This window comes from Canis aureus, chromosome 21, assembly GCF_053574225.1.
Source record: "Canis aureus isolate CA01 chromosome 21, VMU_Caureus_v.1.0, whole genome shotgun sequence".
Lineage (NCBI taxonomy): Eukaryota > Metazoa > Chordata > Mammalia > Carnivora > Canidae > Canis > Canis aureus.
Window position 1 is genome coordinate 4140059 of NC_135631.1, and position 25627 is coordinate 4165685.

The 25627-nt window shown below is 46.7% G+C and overlaps 1 long non-coding RNA gene across 3 annotated transcripts; it reads right to left on the reverse strand.

The window, feature by feature from the left end:
* Positions 1-7612: 7612 nt before the first annotated feature.
* Positions 7613-25529, reverse strand: LOC144292298 (uncharacterized). 3 transcript variants are annotated; one of them, XR_013359743.1, is made up of 6 exons: positions 25279-25529; positions 24945-25102; positions 22178-22291; positions 17391-22084; positions 9116-9363; positions 7613-8687 (listed from the first exon to the last, which is right to left on the reverse strand). It is a non-coding gene; the product is annotated as an uncharacterized LOC144292298 (long non-coding RNA). The 3 variants fall into 3 exon arrangements; XR_013359742.1 differs by having other exon boundaries at positions 24945-25529; XR_013359741.1 differs by lacking the exons at positions 17391-22084; positions 22178-22291; positions 24945-25102; positions 25279-25529 and adding an exon at positions 16819-17384.
* Positions 25530-25627: the final 98 nt, after the last annotated feature.

The window sequence follows — 25627 nt, forward strand, 5'->3', positions numbered from 1 at the left end:
ATATACATTGGTATCAAGTGGAGTCTGATTTCTAGGATCAGAGCCACTAAAACAAGAAGTTACCATGCTGTAGCAGAACTGTTACAGGTGGGCAGTTCATTGCGATCCAAAACAGGAAAATTATTAAAAAAACAGAGTTCAAGGGGCACCTGAGTGGCTCAGTCGGTTAAGTGTCTGACTCTTGATTTCAGCTCAGGTCATGATCTCAGGGTTGTATGATCAAGCCCCAAGTCGGGCTCTGCACTGGGTGTGGAGCCTGCTTAAGACTCTCTTCCTCTCTCTCTCTCAAAACAAAACAACAAAAAACCTGCCCAGAGTTCAAAAGTCACAATTGCAGTGACTTTTGTCACTTTTAATGTAGGACAGGCAACCTGGTACATTTCACCAGTTGGTGATGAGGTCAAATGCAGAGAAGTCAGGCAGCCCAGGTGGCTCAGTGGTTTAGTGCCGCCTTCAGCCCAGGGCGTGATCCTGGAGTCCCGGGATGGAGTCCCACGTCGGGCTCCCTACATGGGGCCTGCTTCTCCCTCTGCCTGTGTCTCTCATGAATAAATAAAAATATTTTAAAAAATCAGTTTAAAAAAAATGCAGAGAAGTCACAAACACCCTAAGAAAGATCTGGCCTGCCTCCTACCTTTGTCCAGCCTCACTGTGTGGTCTTCAGCAACCACACAACTGGCCTTGTCCTCAGTTTTTCTTTCAGTTTGCAAATTGGAAATACTAACCTCTGCCATGCCTTTTAATTAGAAAAAAATATATGAAAAAAAGATTGTATAAATACAGTTAAAATGTGGCATAAATATAGAGGTTATTATAAGATACTGGACAAGATATAGTCTATGAGAAAACTGAAATAGCCTAATGTTTATTGATCACCTTTTATTAAAAAATCTGTTTGTTTATTTGAAAGAGAGAGAGAGTGTGCACACGTGCATGCATGCCAGCAGCAGAGAATGATGGAAGAGAGAGAGAGAATCTCAAGCACACTCCCTGCTGAGTGTGGAGCCAGACATGGGGCTTGATCCCAGGACCCTGAGATCATGACTATATTTATTATTATTATTATTATTATTATTTAGATTTTTATTTATTTATTCATGAGAGACACAGAGAGAGAGAGAGAGAGCGGGGCAGAGACACAGGCAGAAGGAGAAGCAGGCTCCACGCAGGGAGCCCGACATGGGACTCGATCCCGGGTCTCCAGGATCACGCCCTGGGCCAAAGGCAGGTGCCAAACTGCTGAGCCACCCGGGCTGCCCTATTATTAAGTGCTGTTTTATGATGAAAAAACACAGAGTACAGAGAAATTAACTAGCTTTCCACCATTAGGATATGGCAACACTAGGTCTTCTCAAAAGACCTGAGGTAGTCTCCATCTTCAGGCCCAGCTGGATCCAGCAACAAATGATAAAACCAATGGAACTTTATATCCTTGTTTTGGTTTGCTAGGACTGCCATAAAAAAACATCACAGACTGAGTGGCTTAAACAACAAAAATTTATTTTCTCACAGTTCTAGAGAGTGGAAGTCCAAGATCACAGTATTGGCGGGTATATATTGGTATATATCTGAGGGCTCTCTTCTTATCTTGGTTGCCCTCTTGCTGCCTTTTAAAAAAATTTTTTTTAATTTAATTTTATTTATTTCAGAGAGAAAGCAAGCACAAGTATGAGTGAGGAAAGGGGCAGAGGAAGAAACAGACTCCCTGCTGAGAGAAGCCTAACATGGGGCTTAATCCCAGGACACTGGGATCATGATCTGAACCAAAGGCAGATGCTTAACCAACTGAGCCACCCAGACACCCTGGTTGTTTTTTTTTTGTTTTGTTTTGTTTTGTTTTAAGATTTTATTTATTCAGTTGAGAGAAGAGAGAGAACATACAAGTGGGGGTGGGGGGGCAGAGAGAGAGGCAGAAGCAGACTGCCCACTGATCAGGGAGCCCAACCCAGAGCTTAATGCCAGGACCCCTGGGATGATGACCTGAGCTGAAGGCAGACATTAATGGACTGAGCTACCCAAGCACCCCTTGCTGCCCCTTTAATTGTGTTAAATTAGGGCCTCATCCTAATGGCTTCATGTTAATTTAATAACCCCTATCTCCAAATACAGGACATTCTTAGGTATGGAGGATTTAGACTTCAACCTATGAATGTGGGGTGGGGAGGCACAATTCAGCCTGTAAAAAGTACCCAACAGAAAGGATCTTAGATATTTTATTCCCTTAAACCGTGAATTCTTTACAGACTTATGTCATAGTTCTCCTTGTTCTTTTGAACAATATAGTAACTTCCTTTCCTCTCAAATGTAAATCTAATTCAGCGTTCACTTTCATTTTACCTTATGTATTCTGACTCTTCATTTTCAAAACATGCTTTTAAATTATCATTCTAAAAAAAAATTAAAAAAAAAATTATCATTCTAGGGATCCCTGGGTGGCTCAGTGATTTAGTGCCTGCCTTCTGTCCCAGGGCGTGATCCTGGAGTCCCAGGATCAAGTCCCAGGATCAAGTCCCACATCGGGCTCCCTGCATGGAGCCTGCTTCTCCTTCTGCCTGTGTCTCTGCCTCTGTGTGTGTGTGTGTCTATTATGAATAAATAAATAAATAAATCTTTAAAAAAAAAGATTAAAAAAGAGGGAAAGCCTAAAGTGAATGCCATCAGCTTCCACTTTAAGAAATGAGTTTAGGGGCACCTGAGTGACTCAGTTGGTTAAGTGTCCAACTCTTGATTTCGGCTCAGATCACGATCTCAGGGTCATAAGATTGAGCCCTGCGTCAGCTCCACACTGGGCATAGAGCCTGCTTTGGATTCTCTCTCTCTCCCTCTCCCTCTGCCCATTCCTATCATACCCCTACTATGGGTTCACACTCTCTCTCTCTCTCTCTCTCTCTCTCTCTCTCAAAAAAAAATAATAATAATAATTTTAAAAAGAACTGAGTTAAAAAAAAAAAAAAGAACGGAGTTAAAAGGCATCAATGAAACACCTACAAATAACATTACAATTAACCCTAAAAAAATGGGCAGCCCCAGTGGCCCAGCAGTTTAGTGCCGCCTTCAGTCCAGGGCGAGATCCTGGAGTCCCGGATGGAGTCCTGCGACGGGCTCCCTGCATGGAGCCTGCTTCCCCCTCTGCCTGTGTCTCTGCCTCTCTCTCTCTGTGTGTCTTTCATGAATAAATAAACAAAATCTTAAAAAAAAAATCCTAAAATATGGTTTCTCCCCAAGATAAGAAAATAAGCAATGATGTCCGCTCTTATCACTTCTAATCAATACTGTACTATTGTGATATTGTTCTACCTAGTGCAATAGGAAAAAAGAAAAAGAAGAAAAAGGCATCAAGATTGGAAAGGAGGAAGTAAAACTAGAATCTACAAAAAGACTTCTAGACTTAAGTCAGGGTTGTAGGATATAAAATCATTATACAAAATTCATATTATATATTAAAAAATCATATTATATCTATATACTGGCAATGAACTATTGGAAATTTTATTTTATTATTTTTTAAAGTTCATTTATTTAAGTAATCTCTACACCCAACTCAGGGCTCAAATTCACAATCCTGAGATCAAGAGTCGCATGCTCTTCTGACCAAACCAGCCGGGCACCCTGGAAACTGAAATTTAGGGGATCCCTGGGTGGTGCAGCGGTTTAGCGCCTGCCTTTGGCCCAGGGCGCGATCCTGGAGACCCGGGATCGAATCCCACGTCGGGCTCCTGGTACATGGAGCCTGCTTCTCCCTCTGCCTATGTCTCTGCCTCTCTCTCTCACTGTGTGCCTATCATAAATAAATAAATAAAAAAGAAACTGAAATTTATATATTTGTATATTTATTTATTTAAGATTTTATTTATTTATTTATGAGAGACACAAAAAGAGAGGCAGAGACACAGGCAGAGGAAGAAGCAGGATCCATGCAGGGAACGCCACTCGGGACTCAATCCCAGGACTCCAGGATCATGCCCTGGGGCCAAAGGCAGGCACTAAACCACTGAGCCACCCAGGGATCCCATTATTTTATTTTTTTTAAGATTTTATTTATTTATTTATTTATTTATTTATTTATTTATTTATTTATGAGAAACCCAGAGAGAAAGGCAGAGATACAGGCAGAGGGAGAAGCAGGCTCCAGGGAGCCTGATGTGGGACCTGATCCTGCGATTGCGGGATCATTCCCTGAGCCAAAGTCAGATGCTCAACCACTAAGCCACCCAGGCGTCCCATCATTTTAAAATGTTATTGCAAATGCTATTGCATTTTTAAAATTTCAGTTTCCAGGGACACCTGCGTGGCTCAGCGGTTGAGCATCTGCCTTTGGCTCAGGGCGTGATCCCGGGATCCCGGAATCGAGTTCCACATCCGGCTCCTTGCGTGGAAGCTGCTTCTCCTCCCTCTGCTTATGTCTCTGCCTCTCTCTGTGCTTCTCACAAATAAACAAATAAATAAATAATCTTTTTAAAAATTAAAACATATATATAAATGGGTGTAGAGTTTACTTAAAAATAAATAAACTTTAAAAACTAAAAAAAGAGGGACGCATGGGTGGCTCAGCAGCTGAGCATCTGCCTTCAGCTCTGGGTGTGATCCTGGGCTCCAGGGATTAGGTCCAGCATCAGGCATCAGGTCCAGCATTGGGCTCCCTGTGGGGAGCCTGCTTCTCCCTCTGCCTATGTCACTGCCTCTCTCTCTGTGTTTCTCACGAATAAATAAATAAAATAAAATAATAAATAAAAATGAAATAGTTACTGATGAATTTGAAAAATGATTGGTAAGACCTTTCCTCTGGAAATAATAAAAAATTGAGAGAAATTAAGGAACTTAAATAATGGGGATATATCATCTCAATATTGAGACGAGAGGGATGCCTGGGTGGTGCAGCGGTTGAGCGTCTGCCTTTGGCTCAGGGCATGATCCCGGGGACTGGGATAGAGTCCTACATCAGGCTCCCTGCGGGTAGCCTGCTTCCCCCTCTGCCTATGTCTCTGCCTCTCTCTCTCTGTGTCTGTCGTGAATAAATAAATAAAATCTTAAAAAAAAAAAAAAGGAAATGCAAAGGACCTAGAAATAGTCAAAAACAACTTTGTAAAATGATAATGCTGGAAGACTTGAACTACCTGACAAAACCAAGACTTAAAAGATTAGAGCAATCAAGACAGTGTGGTATCAGCATAAAGAGAGACAAATATATCAATGGAACAGAATAGGGAGTCTAGAAAATATACCGACACATACAGAGTTCATTGATATTTGACAAAAGTGCAAAGAAGCAGCAGTCTTTTTGTTTTGTTTTGTCTTGTTTAACTTTTAAAAAATGATTTTATTTATTTATTCATGAGAGACAGAGAGAGAGAGGCAGAGACAGAGGCAGAGGGAGAAGCAGGCTCCATGCAGGGAGCCCGACTTGGGACTAGATCCCAGGACTCCAGGATCACACCCTGGGCTGAAGGCAGCGCTAAACCACTGAGCCACCAGGGCTGCCTACAGCAGTCTTTTCAACAAATAGTTCTGGAACAATTAGACACCCAGATGCAAAAAATACATACTTCATTCCATATATCTGATCATATACCGCAGTAACTCAGAATGGATCATAGACTGAAGTATATAACTTAAAGCTATAAAACTCCTAGAAGAAAAGGCAGAGGGGTGCCTGGGTTGCTCAGTGGTTGAGCATCTGCCTTCGGCCCGGGGCCTGATCCTGGAGACCCGGGATCAAATCCCATGTCAGGCTCCCTGCATGGAGCCTGCTTCTCCCTCTGCCTGTGTCTGTGCCTCTCTCTCTCTCTGTCTCTCATGAATAAAAAAGTCTTAAAAAAAATTTTTTTTTAATTTACTTGACAGGGAGAGCAAGCACAAGCAGAGGGAGGAGCAGAGGCAGAGGAAGAAGCTGACTCCCCACTGAGCAGGGAACCTGAAGAGGGGTTCAATCCCAGGACCCTGGGATCAAGACCTGAGCTGAAGGCAGATGCTTAATCGACTGAGCCACCCAGGCGCCCCCCTCTATGCCTATATCTTACTTAAGAGTGTATCAGTTTAAGTGTTGCTGTAAGCTTCTGGTGGTAGACAGCAGAATTAGAGCCTGTGTGTTCCTAGTATCCAGAAGGGGCTCAGCAACCACTCCCTTCTTGGACTTATGGAATCACTGACCCTACAACCTTAAATAGAATTAATTTTGTCTTTCAGAATTATAGGTGGTCTCCTGTTCTGATCTCTATTATTAGAGGTGATAGGTGATGGTCTCAGCTCATATTCCTTCTAGCTATTCTTTCAAGCCCTGGAGGATGTGTTGCTGGCCCCATCAAAGACTTCCTTCTCTTCCAAGTGGCTCTTCACTTATCCTGAGTTTGGGGCAGCCAGGTCAATAGTGGACTCTGTACCAATGCCTCACTCTAGCCAGACCCTGGGTCTAGGAAGGAAATCTAGAGAAAGACTTACTTCCCACCAAGGACTAGGTCCTGTGAAATATCCTTGACCATCTCTCATGGATACCTGCCCCTCATTTCAAGTCAATCTTATACAACCTGCCAGATATCCATGGACAATACTCTATAGATCAATACAAGATGAGTCTAACCCTCTACAAACCACACATGCCTCTTGAAATTCTGAAAGCCAGAAGAGAACCCCTAAGTGTATACCACCGTGTGGTAACATTAGCTAGAAGGTAAAGAGCAAAGAACACAACAGACATTTCAGAGGAATTGCATGAAGACATGGGATGATGACCTCAGGAGGCTGGGGATAGGGATGGACTGAAAGGAAATTGCTGTTTTTCAGCCTGCTGAAAGGAAGGGCCTACTTGCATGCTTCTTTCTGTGTCCCATTAATATGAGTGTCTCATACAGGGATAGTGACCAGTTCTGACACTTGTCAGGCTCATTATGTCCTAATGAAGAGAGACAAATAGATGTATAATCTGTCTGTGGAGGAGTGTGTGATGAGAGAAACCAACACTAGTGCTTTGTTGGTGGAAATGTAAATGGTACAGCTGCTCTGGAAAACCATTTGGCAGTTTCTCTTAAAACTAAACATATACCTACCATACAACCCAGCAATCACACTCCTGGGCACACATTCCAGAGAAATGAAAACATATATCCACTCAATAATATGTGCATTGGGGATGCCTGGGTAGCTCAGTGGTTGAGCATCTGCCTTTGGCTCAGGGCATGATCCCAAGGTCCCTGGATTGAGTCCTGCATCGAGCTTCCTGCATGGAGCCTGCTTCTCCCTCTGCCTGTATCTCTGCCTCTCTCTGTGTCTCTCATGAATAAATAAATAAAATCTTAAAAAAATATATGTGCATGAGGGCCGCCCGGGTGGCTCGGCGATTTGGTGCCACCTTCAGCCCAGGGCCCGATCCTGGAGACCTGGGATTGAGTCCCACATCAGGCTCCCTGCATGGAGCCTGCTTCTCCCTCTCCTGTGTCTCTGCCCCCCCCCCCACTGTGTGCCTCTCACGAATAAATTAATAAAATATTTAATATATATATATGCATGAATGTTCATAGCAGCTTATTTATAATAGCCAAGTGGAAACAATACAGATATCTTTCAGTGAGTGAATGGTAAGTATGTCCACACCATGGACAATTACTCGGCAATGAAAAGGAACAAAACATCCTTTTTTTTTTTTTTTTTAAGATTTTATTTATTTATCATGAGAGACACAGAGAGAGAAGAGAGGCAGAGACACCGGCAGAGGGAGAAGCAGGCTCCATGCAGGGATCCTGATGTGGGACTCGATCCTGGGTCTCCAGGACCACATCCTGGGCCAAAGGCAGGCGCTAAACCGCTGAGCCACCCAGGGATCCCAGGAACAAAATATCTTAAATGGATCTCAAGGCAGTTCTGCTTGGGCAGTTCTTCCCAGGTGGCTCAGCAGTTTGGCACTGCCTTCAGCCCAGGGTGTGGTCCTGGAGACCTGGGATCGAACCCATGTCAGGCTCCCTGCATGGAGCCTGCTTCTCCCTCTGCCTGTGTCTGTGCCTTTCTCTCTCTCTCTCTCTCTGTGTCTCTCTCATGAATAAATAAATAAAATCTTTTTTAAAAAAGGCAGTTATGCTGAATGAAAAAAAAGTTAATCTCATTAAGTTGCATACTAGGGATGCCTGGGTGGCTCAGTGGTTGAGCATCTGCCTTTGGCTCAGGGCATGATCCTGGGGTCTTAGGATGGAGTCCCACATCAGGCTCTCTGCATGGAGCCTGCTTCTCCTCCCCCTTCCCATGTCTCAGCCTCTCTCTGTGTGTCTCTCATGAATAAATAAATAAAATCTTTTAAAAAATCCTCTTTAGGTCCAAGTCCCTGCTCCACTGTGTCAGGTATACTTGGACCCAAGCTCGAGCTTGTAAATAAACCCTTGTGTGTTTGCATCGGTGTCGGCTCCTTGGTGGTTTCTCGGATTCGCAGTCTTGGGCACAACATTTGGGGGCTCGTCCGGGATCCAAGAAACCTCCAGGACCCCATCCGGAGGGTTTCACGCATGGTGAGTGCACTCAACTTTTTCCACCTTTTGCGCGCATATTTCTGAGAGCTCTAACCTGAAGGAATTCCAATCTGTATTAGGTCGGCATTGGCTTAAGTGGATGCGCTGGTGGGCCGTCGACGGGGGGTCTTGAGGAGACGTCCCTTGCCGCCACCCCGGGAGGACGGGGTCCTCACCTGTAAGGAGGATGGGGGTCCTAATCTGTAAAAAAAAAAAAATCCTCTTTAAAAAAAGTTGCATACTTTATGATTCCATTTGTACATCATTCATGACAACAAAATTATAGAGCTGAAGAACAAATTTAGTAAGTGCCAGGGGTTGAGGACAAGGGTGCATAAGATAGGATCTCTATAGTGATGGAATAATTCTGTATTTTCATTGGTGTAGTTGTTACACAAATCTACATATGACATGAATTACACAGTGTTCTACAACACACATAGATGAGTGTGTGTAAAACCATTAAAATCTGAATAAGTTCACTGAATTGTACTATGGCACATTTCTCAGTTTTCAAAATACACTTGTTATGGACTGAATTTTTGTTTCCTCTCAAATTTATATTTTGAGATCGTACTCCCCACCCCATGTGATGGTGCTAGGAAATGGAGTCTTTGGGAGATCATTACCTCAGAAGAGTGAAGCCCTCATGAATGGGATTAGTGCCCTTATAAAGAGATTGCAAAAAGCTCTCCTGCTCCCTTTCTGCCACATGAGGACACAGTGAAAAGCTGGCAGGCTGCAGCCCGGAAAAGGGTTCCCACCAGAATCCCACCGTACTGGCACCCAGATCTTGCTTGGGCTTCATCTCCAAAACTGTGGGGAATAAATTTTTGCTGTTTGAGCCATGCAGTCTATGAGATTCTATTGTCGCAGCCTGTGAAATGATAGAAAATATATATATTGGTCTCTGCCCCAGTTCCTCACACAGAGCTCCTAAAACCCTTGTAATTTCCCAAGTGATAAGAGCATCAGGAGCATCCTTTGTTCTCTTTTTTTTTTTTTTTTTTTATTTATGATAGTCACAGAGAGAGAGAGAGAGAGAGAGAGGAGAGAGAGGCAGAGACACAGGCAGAGGGAGAAGCAGGCTCCATGCACCGGGAGCCTGACGTGGGATCCGATCCCGGGTCTCCAGGATCGCGCCCTGGGCCAAAGGCAGGCGCCAAACCGCTGCGCCACCCAGGGATCCTGCATCCTTTGTTCTAATGTTTAGTCTGGGACCTGTTTCTGACACAGAGCTCTGAAATTCCTTGGAACTCCCTGGGTGATAGGAGTGGCTTTTGTTCTATTAGAGTGACTCTTGATGGATATCTTCAGGTTGGGGGCTCTTCATTAAAAGCTTGAGGAATGGGCAGCCCCGGTGGCTCAGCGGTTTAGCCAGGGCCTGATCCTGGAGACCTGGAATCAAGTCCCACATGGGGCTCCCTGCATGGAGCCTGCTTCTCCCTCTGCCTGTGTCTCTGCCTCTCTCTCTCTCTCTCTGTGTATCTCTCATGAATAAATAAATAAATAAAATCTAAATAGATAGATAGATAGATAGATGATAGATAGATAGATAGATAGATAGATAGATAGATAGATAAAAGCTTGAGGAAGCCTGGCAATTCCACAGGCTCATCTTGCTGCCTTATTTCTTCCCACCTTTTTATAGAGTTCATGTTTTGCTTGACACCTCCTGAGACAGGGGTACAGGAATGGCCAGGAGAGAGACGTTCACAGGCTGCAGAGGTTCCTGTGATTAGGAAGCGGGCCTAGCAGAGAAATGGAGGCGTGCATGTTCCAAGATCTCACAGGAGGCCATGAAATACATAGAGAACCTCTGTTTGGAAATGCCCCAACTCCTGGCCTTTCCTGCCCACGGGTGATTCTCTCCCAACAACATGTACCAGAAGAATCTGAGATCACAGGAAGAACTCAGCAGGGCTCAGCAGGAAAATGGAAGAGTGTTAGACCTAGAGACATCATGCAAAAATGATGCACACAGAACAGAGCAAGCTGCAGAAAGGGCCCCTGTTAGCTACATACTGGGTCTGTGCACTGCAAGCCCTCCAGTTACAGAGCATGGGAAATGAATCTGTCACACTGTCCTCATCTTTGAGTTAGTGCTGAGCTGGGCGGAGAAACTGCTTGTCCTTCCTTTGCCCTTCAGCCTCTGCAGATCTCGTCTCCTGAACTCACACTGAACCTCAAGACCCAGACTTCCTGGCATCTGTTTCTCTCCCTGTGTTGTGATCCCTTGACTGTCACATCCCCCTCTGAATTTCTTTTGGCCAGGTCTGACTGTTTTGCTTTGACCCTGACACTGCCATTACCCTTCTGGTTTCATGGTAGTCCGATGAATCTAGTATTTGGATAACTTGGAAATAGCTCCCTGGAACCTCTTCCAGCTCTGGAGTTCCACAGCATGAGTACACTCACAGTCAACTGTCAATTTTTTTTTAAAAAGATTTTATTGGGCAGCCCGGGTGGCTCAGCAGTTTAGCGCCACCTTCAGCCCAGGGCGTGATCCTGGAGACCCGGGATTAGATCCCACATCAGGCTTCCTGCATGGAGTCTGCTTCTCCCTCTGCCTGTTTCTCTACCTCTCTCTGTGTGTCTCTCATGAATAAATAAATAAAATCTTTTTTAAAAAGATTTTATTTACTTAATTTATTTTTGAAATTTTGAGAGAGAGACACAGGTAGGAGGCAGGCAGAGGGAGAAGCAGGCTCCCTGTTTAGCAGGGAGCCTGATGGGATTCTGAACAGAAGGCAGAGGCTTAACCTATTAAGCCACCCAGGTGCCCCTGTACTGTCAATTTTTAAATACTTGTTAAAGTCAGTTTAACAAGTATTTCCTATTTATTACATACGATATAAACCACTTTGAGAAGGCCTGTCTGGGAAGGAAGGCATGTCAGAGTGTAGCAGAGCCTCAAGGTAGGGAGCCATGGAGAACACCTGGCCCAGCCATGCCAGAGAAGAGACCGCCTGAGTTTTTTAGTTACATGTTACAATGGATACCTATTTTTACTTAGGTTCTTTTGAGGTGGGGTAGGAGTTTCAGGTGAAACTGAAGATTTGCTAGACCTAGACATTGGCCTAGCACATGAATGCTGACATGCCTTAGCTGGGTGACTTTGGGCAAGTAATAAAGGGATCTGGGTGAGATTCTGGAGGGGGAATAAAAACCAGCTATAGACCTGACCTAACTCTGAGGGGTAGGAAATCTGAATTCTAGACCTGCTGCTTTTATTTCCTTTGAGGGGCTTGGGAGCCAGGCCCTGCTCTCTTGGTTTCCCCCGCCAAGCACTCTGCTGAGGGGATGAAGGTCCTGCCTCACACTGGGTAGCAGGTGTCACCCTCCCCACACTGTGTGCCTGCAGCAGAGGCACTGGATCCTTAGAGAGTGTGCGCTACTCAAAGGGATTCCCGGGGGTCCCAGAACTGGAACTCATGATGCTGGATAAACACATCCACTTGCCAACTGATGCGAAGAGAAATAGACCAAGGAGGCAGATCTACCTCCCCAGCTTCCACTGTGTTCTGGTGGCTGCCTGCAGGGTACCCTGGTGTGGTCGGGGTTTGTAGCATGAGTACTTCCCATTCCTGCACCAAGCATGTTCCCAGCTCCAGCATTCTGGAAAGACCCTTTCTGGGTACAGAACTCCTCTCTGCAGCAAAGAGATGCTCCTCCATGGCCCCGATTCTGTGGGGGCACAGGAAGTTCACCGCCTGTACCCTTCCTGTTTGATGGAACTGGAACTTGAGCCACAGGTCTGGGTGTGTCCCCCGACCCCCTCACCTTGGCTCTCCACAAGGCTGGAGCCAAGACACCAGCCATGCCTGCCCTTGCCTGGCTCAACCACACATTCTTCTCCCTGGGCCTTCAGTCTCACCCTAGTCAGGGTTCTACATGCAGAAACATCATCCCACCTCCAGACTAAGTCTTCTGCCTGCAATGCCCTGTCCAATTTATCAGCCTCCTCATCCTTCCAGGCCTAATTAAAGCCCCACCCCTGTGCTCATGACTGTCTCCCTGACGCAAGTTTCCAGAGCACCGGCTGGCTCAGCTGTAGCACTTGGCGCAGCCCACGCTGCGTCAGGGATATTTATGGATGTGTTTGATTCTTCGGAAGGAGGCATCATAACTCAAGCCCCAAGCGCAAATTGCAGAAATATGTTTAGAAAGGTAGAGAAGAAAAAAAAAAAAAAAAGAAAGGTAGAGAAGCCACCTGGAAAAACACAATGCTGCTGCCTTGGAAGCACGCGTGTGTATTTCTACTTTTTCCTTTATGCATTTCATTGCTTATAGAATGTATACATATTACAGGGCTGTAAATATTACAACCTTTTAATTTTTTATAACAAAATATTTTTGTAAATAGATTTTATTTATTTATTCATGAGAGACACACACAGAGAGAGGCAGAGACATAGGCGGAGGGAGAAGCAGGCTCCATGCAGGGAGCCCAATGTGGGATTCGATCCCAGGTCTCCAGGATCACCCCCTGAGCTGAAGGCAGATGCTTAATTGCTGAGCCACCCAGGTGTCCCTATAACAAAATCTTTAATAACTTTCTGTGTAAAGTCTCACATATTTCTTAATTTTATTCCTAGGTATTTTATAGTTTGTGTTGTCATGTGAGCAATTAGAGTAAGGTAGGTCTCATGTACCAAAATAGATCTCCGGGATCCCTGGGTGGTTCAGTGCCTGTCTTTGGCCCAGGGCGTGATCCTGGAGTCCCGGGATCGAGTCCCACGTTGGGCTCCCAGCATGGAGCCTGCTTCTCCCTCTGCCTCTCCTCTCTCTCTATGTTTATCATGAATAAATAAATAAAATCTAAAACAAAAACAAAAAAAAACCCACCAAAATAGATCTCCAATCCTATTTCTGAATGAGAAATAGCAAGCAAAACAATATATCTAGTATAATATGTTTTATGGAAAAAAAATCCCATAACTACTAAAATAATACATTTCGGGGCAGCCCCGGTGGCGCAGCGGTTTAGCGTTGCCTGCAGCCCAGGGCATGATCCTGGAGACCTGGGATCGAGTCCCGCATCGGGCTCTCTGTATGGAGCCTGCTTCTTCCTCTGCCTGTGTCTCTGCCTCTCTCTCGCGCTCTGTATCTCTCATGAGTAAATAAAATAAAATCTTAAAAAAAATAAAATAATACATTTCTATATATGTATATACTATATATACACATATATTAAATAGAGTATGTATATAGAGACATATTAAGTCTATATGTGTGGTATGTATACATAAATGCGCATTAACATATCTATGTATGTATACAGACGTATAAACTAGAGTCTTTGTATTTTGCACATGGATATATATAAGACAGAAAACCAGTAGTCAGCTTGGGGGCAGACCTAGGATGGGAAGTGATGGTCCACAGGACTTTAACAGTACTGTTTAATTTTACAAGACAGTATCTGTGTACTTAATTTTTTAAAAAGATTTTATTTATTTATTCATGAGAGACATACAGAGAGAGAGAGGCAGAGACCTAGGCAGAAGGAGAAGCAGGCTCCATGCAAGGAGCCCAATGTGGGACTCAATCCCTGGAATCCGGGATCACGCCCTGAGCCAAAGGCAGATACTCAACTGCTGAGCCACCTAGGTGTCCCTACTTAATATTTTTTTAAGATTATTTATTTGAGAGAGATAGAGAGCAAGGGCATGAGCAGGGAGGAGGAGCAGAGGCAGAGGGAGCAGCAGACTCCCTGCTGAGCAGGGACCCCCACCCACCCACCCCCCCATGCGGAACTCCATCCCAGGACCCCAGAACCATGACCTGAGCCAAAGGCAGCCACTTAACCACTGAGCCACCCAAGCGCCCCTGTGTACTTAACATTTCTAAATAGATAAAACAATAATAAATCATAGATTGGAGCCAGGAAGCCTGAGGTAGGAAAGGCAGTTTTAGCTGAACCTATGAGACACATTTTTCCTGCAACAAAGCTTTTAATTGGCTCTGGCTGCTGAATCCAATTGGACATCTTGATAGAACAGTTTCCAAAAGTGTCACAGTGCACAATTTCCAAAGCTAAAACCATAACCCTTGTTAATATAGACTATGTGTGAGAGACTACTTAATGCCTTAAGGAGGGTAGCAGTAAGGTGGAAGTACAAGTTCAAAGAGAGCCAAAGGAAACAAAAAAAGAAAAAGAAAAAAGAGAGAGCCAGAGCGACAGAAGTATTTAGAGGCATTAAAAACGTGTTGCAGTGAGACTGCTGAGCTACATACTCAACTGGCTAATGCCTATAGGGAAATAAAACCACTATGTTCTGAGCCAGCTTTTCTACCTGATAGAAATTATTTACATCTTATCAATCTGCTTGTCATCAAATTGGGGCTGGCAGTCATCATTTTGCCTTATTTCCAAATTTTAAATAATTATTTAATAGAGGAGCATGTTACTTAACCCCTTCTCTAGATTTTCTCCTTGATCCTGACCTTTCCCAAATTAGGAGTGTCAACTGATTGGAAAGTGGACTGACCATACTTAGTGGCAGCACTCTGAGCTCTGAGGACACAATCCTGGGGCCTGGTACCATCAGCGTCCTTGTCTTGAGTCCGGAGCTGGACTCCAGGAAGCAGGAATGAATCAGCCCTCTTCCTCAGGTCAGGGAGCCCTGGGGCAGGACCCTTACACCCCTGTCTTCCAGAAGACTGCAGGGCTGTGCTGAGATCTAAGGACAAAGGAAGGGCGGCCCCGGTGGCGCAGCGCAGCGGTTTAGCGCCGCCTGCCGCCTGGGCTGTGATCCTGGAGACCTGGGATCGAGTCCCACATCTGGCTCCCTGCATGGAGCCTGCTTCTCCCTCTGCCCCTCTCTCTCTCTCTGCTTCTGAATAAATTAAAAAAAATAATAAGGACAGGGATCCCTGGGTGGCGCAGCGGTTTGGTGCCTGCCTTTGGCCCAGGGCGTGATCCTGGAGACCCGGGATCGAATCCCACGTCGGGTTCCCGGTGCACGGAGCCTGCTTCTCCCTCTGCCTATGTCTCTGCCTCTTTCTCTCTCTGTGTGACTATTATAAATAAAGAAATAAAAAAAAAAAAATAAGGACAAAGTAATTCACCATGATAGGGGGAGGGGAGGACTGAAGTGAGCCAGGAGCAAAGGCTGAGGCCCACACAGACCCCAGATACCCTCCCGCAGGGTTCCTTGTCTCCCAGCCCTGCAGATGCCACCTGGGCCTGCAGGCCACCCATCCCAAGTATCACTCGTTGGGGAGGAGGAGGGAATCTCACTGAGGAGAGGCGGCCGCCAGCCTGCAGCCTGTTGGGGTGCGGGGATCAGTTCAGTGACTCTGAAAGTGTTTGTTTACTAGAACAGTCACATGAGGCGCCGCTGACTGAGTCAGGCCGGAAGAATTGGTGGGGCGCCCAGGTCGGAGCAGGGTTAACCCGCGGAAGGTCTCTCCCAGCTCAGGGTCCCGCGGGGGCGGAGGGATTAGGACTCCCGGGCCTTGCTTCTCCCTTTCCCAGGGTCTCTGCCCTGGCCTTACACACGGGGACATATGGGGAGTTCCAGGCGGGGGAGGGGAGTCCAGGGCTTTCTGCCCTGGAAGGAGCAACCTGGGGTCACGGCTGGGCTTCTGGACGGATGGGGGCTGGGTTGTCAGGAGTGACTGCGGGAGAAGAGTGTCCCAGGGTTTGGCCAGAGGATGGGGGCAGAGATGGGGGAAAGTGGGTCTTCGGAAACGTCTGTACTTTGTCCTCCCAGCCCCTCCCAACAGCTTCCGAGCCCTGGCTCCCGGTGCCTCCCGCGTGCTCCCGCGGCCCTCTGCCCGGTTCTCACGCTCACACCGGGCCAGCGGCCTTCCCTGCGCCCAAGTCCACACCGCCTCGCCCCAGCCCTTCCTCCGGGCCCTCTCCTCGTTCCTGCTCCGCACACAGCCCCGCCGTCCGCCCCGCTTGCTCGCTCTGCTCCCTGCACCCGGACCCCGACTTCCCGAGCCCCCTACCCTGCCCCGGAGCAGCCCCTTTCGGGAAGCCTTCTCTGGGGCGTCTGCCAGCCACGCTCCCCAGACCCGGAACCAAGGCGTGTGCGAACGCCGCTGGCACAGGGCCTGGCCCGGGGCTGGGACCGCAAAGGGATGGGAGCTGAGGGGGGCGGGTCACTCGGCCACTGTGGGGCTCGGGCGGCAGGGGACGCTCGGAGGGCGTGTGCGGAGGGCGGGGCGGCGGGGTAGGGAACGCTCGCAAGGAAGGAGGGGCGCGGTGCCTGCGGGCTCCGGCCCGCCCCGCGCGGGGGCTGGGGTGGGGTCCGCTCTCGGCCTCCCCCTCCGCCTCCCCCTCCAGTCGCGGGAGCGCGGCCGCGCGGGCTGAGCTCACCTGGCGGTGCGGCGCGGGCTCCAATTACGGCGGCGGCGCGTCGCTCCTGAGAGCGGAGCCTGCCTGGGACGCCGGCAGCCGCGTCAGCTCCCGCGAGCCTCCGGCTGCGCCCCCGGCCAGAGCAGCGCGACGGGGAGGCGCGGGCCCGGCCTTGCGGGTGCGGGGAGTGCGGCGGCGCGGGGGCGTGAACTAAGCCCGCGGCCTATCGCCCCCGCCCTCGGGGACCGTTCCGAGTTGGCCTCACACGCCCTGGCCCGGCCGCGCAAGGTTCTCCTAGGCCCCGGCCCTCCCTGAGAGGAGACCCCACGCGAACGGCCGTCCAGCAGCTCCTTGGTTCCTCCCACTAATAGCAGCTCACTATCGCCGCTTTGAAAGTTCTTAATGCCCCTTATTCATTCACTAAACAAATGTTCGTTTACCCAGCACCTACTCTATGGCAAAGACTGGGCACACCCTGGGCCGGAGAGGAAGCAGGGCCAACGCACTGGTTTAGCTAAAGACTGGTTTTGCCATGACGAAACCAAGCCCCAAGGCTTGATGTTCTAGGATTCTTTCTCTGGGAGCCTTCCTACCTCTGCCTGCTGAGGTAAGCCCAAAATCGGAGGGTGGAGCCTCTTCTGGTTTGAACTTGACCCAAGTATTTGTTGGTGGCTAATGCACCAACGCCTAGTGAAAGCTGACATCCGGGCTTTGAAAACCTCTCCAGCTACCAGCTCTGTTCCCTGGGGGCCGGGGGGATGGCTCCCCTGGAGCTGGTCTGGTGCAGGGGAAATCTGGCTCCTGCCCCGCAGCACAGCCCCTAGAACAGACATCAAGGACAGAACACGTGTGGTATAAGAAGGCAGGGCTTCAGGAGCTGCCTGTTAAGGTTAAGTCCAAGGGTCAGAAGGCCTGGGGTCTTCACCCTCAGACTGCCGTGGGCATGGTTCAGCGCAGGTGGTGCCCAGAATCTGTGGGGGAGGAACAGCTGCATAGTTCAGTCTCCAGCCAAGGGCAGATGGCCTGGTACTGGGAGACTTCCTGCAGGGCTTGGGGAGAGGAAACTCCCCCTTCTTGCCTAGGCGCAGCCCACCTCCAGAGGGAAGTATCTACAGCCCTGACCTCATCTGTCCACCTTTGTTCTTCCTTTTCTTCCTTCCGTCTAGAATTCCCCCTCTCTTCTCAGAGTTGGTTCTTTCTCATCCTCCAAACCTTTGTTCAAATGTCACCCTCCTTGTCGACCCTATCTAAAATGGGTTCCCTCCTCTGTTTCCCTGCATCCCGTGGCCATACTCGCTTCAGAACACTTAACACTCCCCAGCTAGAAGGAACATTAACTCCAGGAAAGCCTGGCCTTGCCTTTCTCTTGTCTTTTCACTAGCTGTGACTTGTGTGGAGGGCCTTTGCTGAATAATTAAGGTTCTCTCCCAAGATTAAAGAGTTGAAAGCTGGGATCCCTGGGTGGCTCAGTGGTTTAGCGCCTGCCTTTGGCCCAGGGTGTGATCCTGGAGTCCCGGAATTGGTCCTGCATCGGGCTCCCTGCATGGAGCCTGCTTCCCCCTCTGCCTGTGTCTCTGCCTCTCTCTCTCTCTCTCTGTGTCTCTCTCATGAATAAAGAAATAAAATCTTAAAAAAGAAAAAAGTAAGAAATAAAGAATTGAAAGCTAGAAGTCAATATAACTAGGTCCTGTTCTGCTACTAATTTTTTAAAAAATTTATCTTTTTATATCCTTTTACACAAAGGACTGCCATCAGCTTTTGGGGGGGGGGTTGGAGTCAGCTTTTTAAACATACAGTAAGGGGCGCCTGAGAGTCTCAATGAGTTAAGCATCTGCCTGTGGCTAAGGTCATGATCCCAGGCTCCTGGGATTGAGCCACATTGGGCTCCTTGCTCAGCAGGGGGCCTGCCTCTCCCTCTGCCTGCAGCTCCCCTGCTTGTGCTCTCCCCCTCTATGTCAAATAAATAGTCTTTAAAATAACATTTAAAAAAATCTAAACATACAGTGAGAGTGAACTAGCTTGCTAGATATTTCAAAGCTCAAACAGGCTTATAAGCTTGGGGAAAAGGCATGGAGTTCTGGATCACCACCAAAGTTGTGCTTCAGTTGTGGCTTTGAGCTCCCGGGAGCCTTACAAAAACAGGAACAAAATCTGTTATATGATTTGTCATATCCATAAGGAAAAAGAAATTTTCCAATTCCTCAGGGTAGGTCAATTTTTTGCTGGTACTTTAAACAGAAGAACTTTCTCACACAGGCCTTCCTATGGGGATGCGGTAGCTTTTTCAGCTGAGGTGTTGTTCCCAGAGCCTTGCAGCATCCATAGGGAGCAGGGCTCCGGGAGCTCAGCATGTGCTGCTCTGCAGGCCCAGGAAGGAGTTCAGGAGTTTGGGGCTCTGGCTAGACCCAGAGTGTGGCCTGAAAATAAAGATTTCTCTTCTGAGCAGCGTGGCTTCCAGCTTTTAGGTTTACATGACTAACAATTATATTTTATTATTTAAATTTATTTATTTTATTTTATTTTTTAAAATATTTTATTTATTTATTCATGAGAGACAGAGAGAGAGAGAGAGGCAGAGACACAGGCAGAGGAAGAAGCAGTCCCCATGCAGGGAGCCCAATGTGGGACTTGATCCCAGACTCCAGGATCATGCCCTGGGCCTAAGGCAGGTGCCAAACCACTGAGCCACCCAGGGATCCCCTTAAATTTATTTTAAATTGGGTATTTTCAATATCATCTGTAAAATGTCTTGAAAGAAAGAAAGAAAGAAAGAAAGAAAGAAAGAAAGAAAGAAAGAAAGAACCCAAATTGCATTCCAGCCTTTAGATCTAACCACCTGTTTACAAGAAATGCAGAGGGGATGGAAGAATATGTTATCAGAAATGGGCCCACAACTCTATGATCAACTAATATTCAACAAAGCAGGAAAGACTAATCACTGGAAAAAGGACAGTCTCTTCAATAAATGGTGCTGGGAAAATTGGACAGCCATGTGCAGAAGAATGAAACTAGACCATTCTCTTATACCACACACAAAGATAAACTCAAAATGGATGAAAGATCTAAACGTGAGACAAGAATCCATCAAAATCCTAGAGGAGAACACACCCAACACCCTTTTTGAACTTGGCCACAGCAACTTCTTGCAAGATACCTCTATGAAGGCAAGGGAAACAAAAGCAAAAATGAACTATTGGGACTTCATCAAGATAAGAAGCTTCTGGGATCCCTGGGTGGCGCAGCGGTTTGGCGCCTGCCTTTGGCCCAGAGCGCGATCCTGGAGACCCGGGATCGAATCCCACATCGGGCTCCCGGTGCATGGAGCCTGCTTCTCCCTCTGCCTGTGTCTCTGCCTCTCTCTCTTTCTCTCTCTCTGTGTGACTATCATAAAAAAAAAAAAAAAAAAAAAGATAAGAAGCTTCTGCACAGCAAAAGAAACAGTCAACAAAACTAAAAGACAACCTACAGAATGGGAGAAGATATTTGCAAATAACATATCAGATAAAGTATCCAAGATCTATAAAGAACTTATTAAACTTAACAGCAAAGAAACAAACAATCCAATTATGAAATGGGCAAAAGACATGAACAGAAATTTCACCAAAGAAGACATAGATGTGGCCAAGAAGCACATGAGAAAATGTTCCGCATCCCTTGCCATCAGGGAAATACAGATCAAAACCATAATGAGATACCACCTCACACCAGTGAGAATGGTGAAAATTAACAAGACAGGAAACAATAAATGTTGGAGAGGATATGGAGAAAGGGGAACCCTCTTGCACTGTTGGTGGGCATGTGAACTGGTACAGCCACTCTGGAAAATTGTGTGGAGGTTCCTCAAAGAGTTAAAAATAGACCTTCCCTACAACCCAGCAATTGCACTACTGGGTACTTACCCCAAAGATACAGATGCAGTGGAAGACCAAGACACCTGCACCCCAATATTTATAGCAGCAATGTCCACAATTGCCAAACTGTGGAAGGAGCCTCGGTGTCCATTGAAAGATGAATGGATAAAAATGTGGTCTATATATACAATGGAATATTAGCCATTAGAAACAACGAATACCCACCATTTGCTTCAACATGGATAGAACTGGAGGGTATTATGCCGAATGAAGTAAGTCAATGGGAGAAGGACAAACATTATATGGTTTCGGGAAATATAAAAAATATGAAAGGGATTATAGGGGAAAGGAGAGAAAATGAGTGGGAAATATCAGAGAGGGTGACATGAGAGACACCTAACTCTGGGAAACGGACAAGGGGTAGTGCAAGGGGAGGTGGGCAGGGGGATGGGGTGACTGGGTGATGGCTACTGAGGGGGGCACTTGACGGGATGAGCAGTGGGTGTTATATGTTGGCAAATCAAACTCCAATAAAAAAGATATACAGGGATCCCTGGGTGGTGCAGCGGTTTGGCGCCTGCCTTTGGCCCAGGGCGCGATCCTGGAGACCCGGGATCGAATCCCACATCGGGCTCCCGGTGCATGGAGCCTGCTTCTCCCTCTGCCTATGTCTCTGCCTCTCTCTCTCTCTGTGACTATCATAAATAAATAAAAATTAAAAAAAAAAAAGATATACAAATATTGGGGATCCCTGGGTGGCTCAGCGGTTTGGCGCCTGCCTTTGGCCCAGGGCGCGATCCTGGAGTCCCGGGATGGAGTCCCGCATCGGACTCCCGGCGTGGAGCCTGCTTCTCCCTCTGCCTGTGTCTCTGCCTCTCTCTCTCTATCTGTGTCTATCATAAATAAATAAATCTTTAAAAAAAAAAGATATACGGGGCAGCCCCGGTGGCGCAGCGGTTTAGCACCGCAGTTTAGCGCCACCTGCAGCCCAGGGCGTGATCCTGGAGACCCTGGATTGAGTCCCACGTCAGGCCCTTTGTATGATGCTTGCTTCTCCCTCTGCCTGTGTCTCTGCCTCTCTCTCTCTCTGTTTCTATCATGAATAAATAAATAAAAATAAAATAATATAAAATAAAAATAAAAAATATATACAAATATATATATATGAAGAAGAAAGGAGAAGGAGGGGGAGGGGAGGAGAGAAGGAGGAGAAGGAGAAAGAAGGAGAAAGAAGGAGGAGAAGGAAGGAGGAGAAGGAGAAGGAGAAGGAGAAGGAGAAAGAAGGAGAAGGAGAGCAGCCCCTGTGGCGTAGCAGTTTAGTGCCTCCTGCAGCCCAGGGCGTGATCCGGGAGACCAGGGATCGAGTCCTACGTCGGGTTCCCTGCATGGAGCCTGCTTCTCCATCTGCCTGTGTCTCTGCCACTCTCTGTGTGTCTCTATAAATAAATAAATAAATAAATAATCAATCAATCAATCAATCTTTAAAAAAATCTCAGTTTATTAAAAGAAGAAGAAGAGGGCAGCCCCACCTTCGGCCAGGGCCTGATCCTGGAGACCGGGGATTGAGTCCCACGTCTGGCTTCCCTGCGTGGAGCCTGCTTCTCCCTCTGCCTGTGTCTCTTGCTTCTCTCTGTGTGTCTCTCCTGAATAAATAAACAAAATCTTTAAAAAAATAAAAATAAAAAAATAGAAGAAGAAGAAAGAAGAAGAAGAAGAAATTATAAAAAAAAAAAAAAAAAAAGAAGAAATTATACCACAGGGATGTGATCAGCAAAATCCACAGTGTGGAAAATTTCAAGGGCAAACCTAGATTCTTCAGCAAATAACTTACAGGGAAGAAATAGTGGGGAGCCAAAACTTCTGAGGTCAAGAGAGTTTTAAGAGACATATAATCAAAGCAAATGTGTGGACTCTGTATACATCTTGACTAAGCAATCCAACTGCGAAAAACTGTATATTTGAGACAGTTTGAGACAAACTGTATATTTGAAGATTAGTCTGAAAGAAGTATTGTTAACTTTTTTAGTGTGAAAATGCTAATGTGGTTATGTTAAAAAAACTTTTTACAGATGGATTTATATGATGTCTGTGATTTACTTTTTTAAAAAGATTTTATTCATTTATTCATGAGAGACACACACAGAGAGAGACAGAGACACGGGCAGAGGAAGAAGCAGGTTCCACACAGGGAGCCCTATGGGGGACTCGATCCCAGGTCTCCAGGATCACGCCCTGAGCCAAAAGCGGCGCTAAACTGCTGAGCCACCCAGGCTGCCATATGATTTGCTTTAGAATAATTCAGGGGGGGACACCTGGGTGGCTCAGTGGTTGAGCGTCAGCCTTCAGCCCAGGGCATGATCCTGGAGTCCCGGGATCAAGTTCTACATTGGGCTCCCTGCATGGAGCCTTCTGTCCCTTTGCCTGTATCTCTGCCTCTGTCTCTCTCTCTCTCTCTCTGTGTCTCTCATGAATAAATAAATAAATAAAATCTTAAAAAAAAATAATTCAGGGCATGGAGATATTGGACCATTGGGAAAAAACAGTGGCCAGGATTAGTAATTGGTGAAGGGTAACAAGGGTAACATGGGGATTCATTAAACTATTCTCATTACTTTTTTATATGTTTGAAATTTTCCATAATTGGGCCACCTGGCTAGCTCAGTCAGTAGAACAGTGACTTAAACAATCTCGGGGTCATAAATTCAAGTCCCATGTTGGGCATAGAGTTTACTTAAAAATTAAAAAAATAAAATAAATCTTGAAATTTTCCATAATATATTGACATAAGGTTAGTCATCTTTCTCCAATTAGCCAACATTTCCCAGGTCAGAACATTGCAACAAAATAGCTACCAACCAGTATCACCATCATTTCACAAGAAAAAGGATTTTATAACATGAAAAATACAGGAAAGGGGCAGCCCAAGTGGCTCAGCGGTTTGGCGCTGCCTTAGGCCCAGGGCGTGATCCTGGAGACCGGGGATCGAGTCCCGCGTCGGGCTCCCTGCATGTGCCTCTGCCTCTCTCTCTCTCTCTCTCTGTCTCTCATGATTAAATAAGGGGAATCTTAAAAAAAAAAAAAAAAAAAAAAAAAAGATACAGGAAGGGCTTAATCTCTGAAAAAAAGGCCAGTCTTGTGACGCTTGGGTGGCTCAGTGGTTAAATGTCTGCCTTTGGCTCAGGGCGTGATCCCAGAGTCCTGGAATTGAGTCCCACATCGGGCTCCTCGCAGGAAGCAGGAAGCCTGCTTCTCCCTCTGCTTGTGTCTCTGCCTCTCTCTCTCTCTCTCTCTCATGAATAAATAAAAATCTTTAAAAGAAAAATTAAGGGGATCCCTGGGTGGCGCAGCAGTTTGGCGCCTGCCTTTGGCCCAGGGCACGATCCTGGAGACCCGGGATCGAATCCCACATCAGGCTCCCCGTGCATGGAGCCTGCTTCTCCCTCTGCCTATGTCTCTGCCTCTCTCTCTCTCTCTCTCTCTCTCTCTCTCTGTGACTATCATAAATAAATAAACATTTAAAAAGAAAAGAAAAATTAAGATTTTGTTTATTTATTTGAGGGCAGGGGAGAGCACAGAGCAAGAGGGAGAGAGAAGCAGGCTCCCCAGTGAGCAGAGAGCCCATGTGGGGCTCCATCCTAGGCCCCTGAAATCATGATCTGAGCCAAAGGCAGATGTTTGACCAACTGAGCCACCCAGGCACTCCTAAACTCTTATTTTTATAGATGGGAAAACTAAGGCCAAGACAGGAAAAATGACTTTCTGGAAATAACATTGTGGTACTCAATGGCAGGACCTAGAGTAGAACCCAGGCTTGTTGGGGATCCCTGGGTGGCGCAGCGGTTTGGCGCCTGCCTTTGGCCCAGGGCGCGATCCTGGAGACACGGGATCGAATCCCACGTCGGGCTCCCTGCATGGAGCCTGCTTCTCCCTCTGCCTCTCTCTCTGTGTGACTATCATAAATAAATTTAAAAAATTAAAAAAAAAAAAGAACCCAGGCTTGTAAATCCTAGTCCAGGGTTTGCTCCACCCAATGTTCTGTCTACTTTGAATTGGCCCATGTTGTTTTATCTTCATTTCAGTTGGTACCTGGAAAGAGAGCTTCCCGGACTTGCTGCCAGACACCAGACTTTAAATCCTGACCTCACCACTTGCTGGCTATCTGACCTTGGGCAAATTATTCGAATTTTTTGGGGCCTCATTTTCCTTATCTGTAAAATGAGTAGGTGCTATAATAATGATATTAATCTTATAAGGTTGTTGTGAAGATTGAGCTAATAATGCATGTGCAGCATCTACCACATAGAAAGTGCTCGGTGTGGGGCAGTTGCCTGTATTTTTGCCTCCTACAAGATGATGAGTTCCACAGCTTAGTTATGGAAAGCAGGCAGGCCTTTAACAGGATTGTGGAATGTCAGAGCTAGAAAGGACCTCTGGAGATCTTCTACAGAAGAATCCTTTTAGAGAAAGAGAAAATTAGTCCCTGGGGGACTAGGTGAACTGCTGATGGTTCCAGAAGGCAATCAGTGACAGAAGAAATAGAATCCTGAGGGGTCCCTGGGTCTCAGGACTCTAAGCTTTGCTAAACAAGTCTGTGGGGCTGCCAACCCTCATTGGGTCATTCCACACTAACCTGATGTCAATAACTGTCAATTACAGACACAAGGTGACTGTACTGAGGTTTACAGTTTATAATGAGCATTTGCAAACTTGGTCCAGTGGGAGCCTTACTCCAGGCCTGGAACTAGTGAGTCCTGGAATGAAATCCCATTTCATGAAGAGAAACAAAGGCCCCCAAGGGTGGATTGGTACCAAGGCCCTAAGTAGGGGTTCAGAAGTTCCTTGACTACTCTGGAAGATGAGGGAGTTCCTGTTCAAAATAAGATTAAGGGATCCCTGGGTGGCTCAGCAGTTTAGCACCTGCCTTTGGCCCAGGGCGCGATCCTGGAGACCCAGGATCGAATCCCACATCGGGCTCCCGG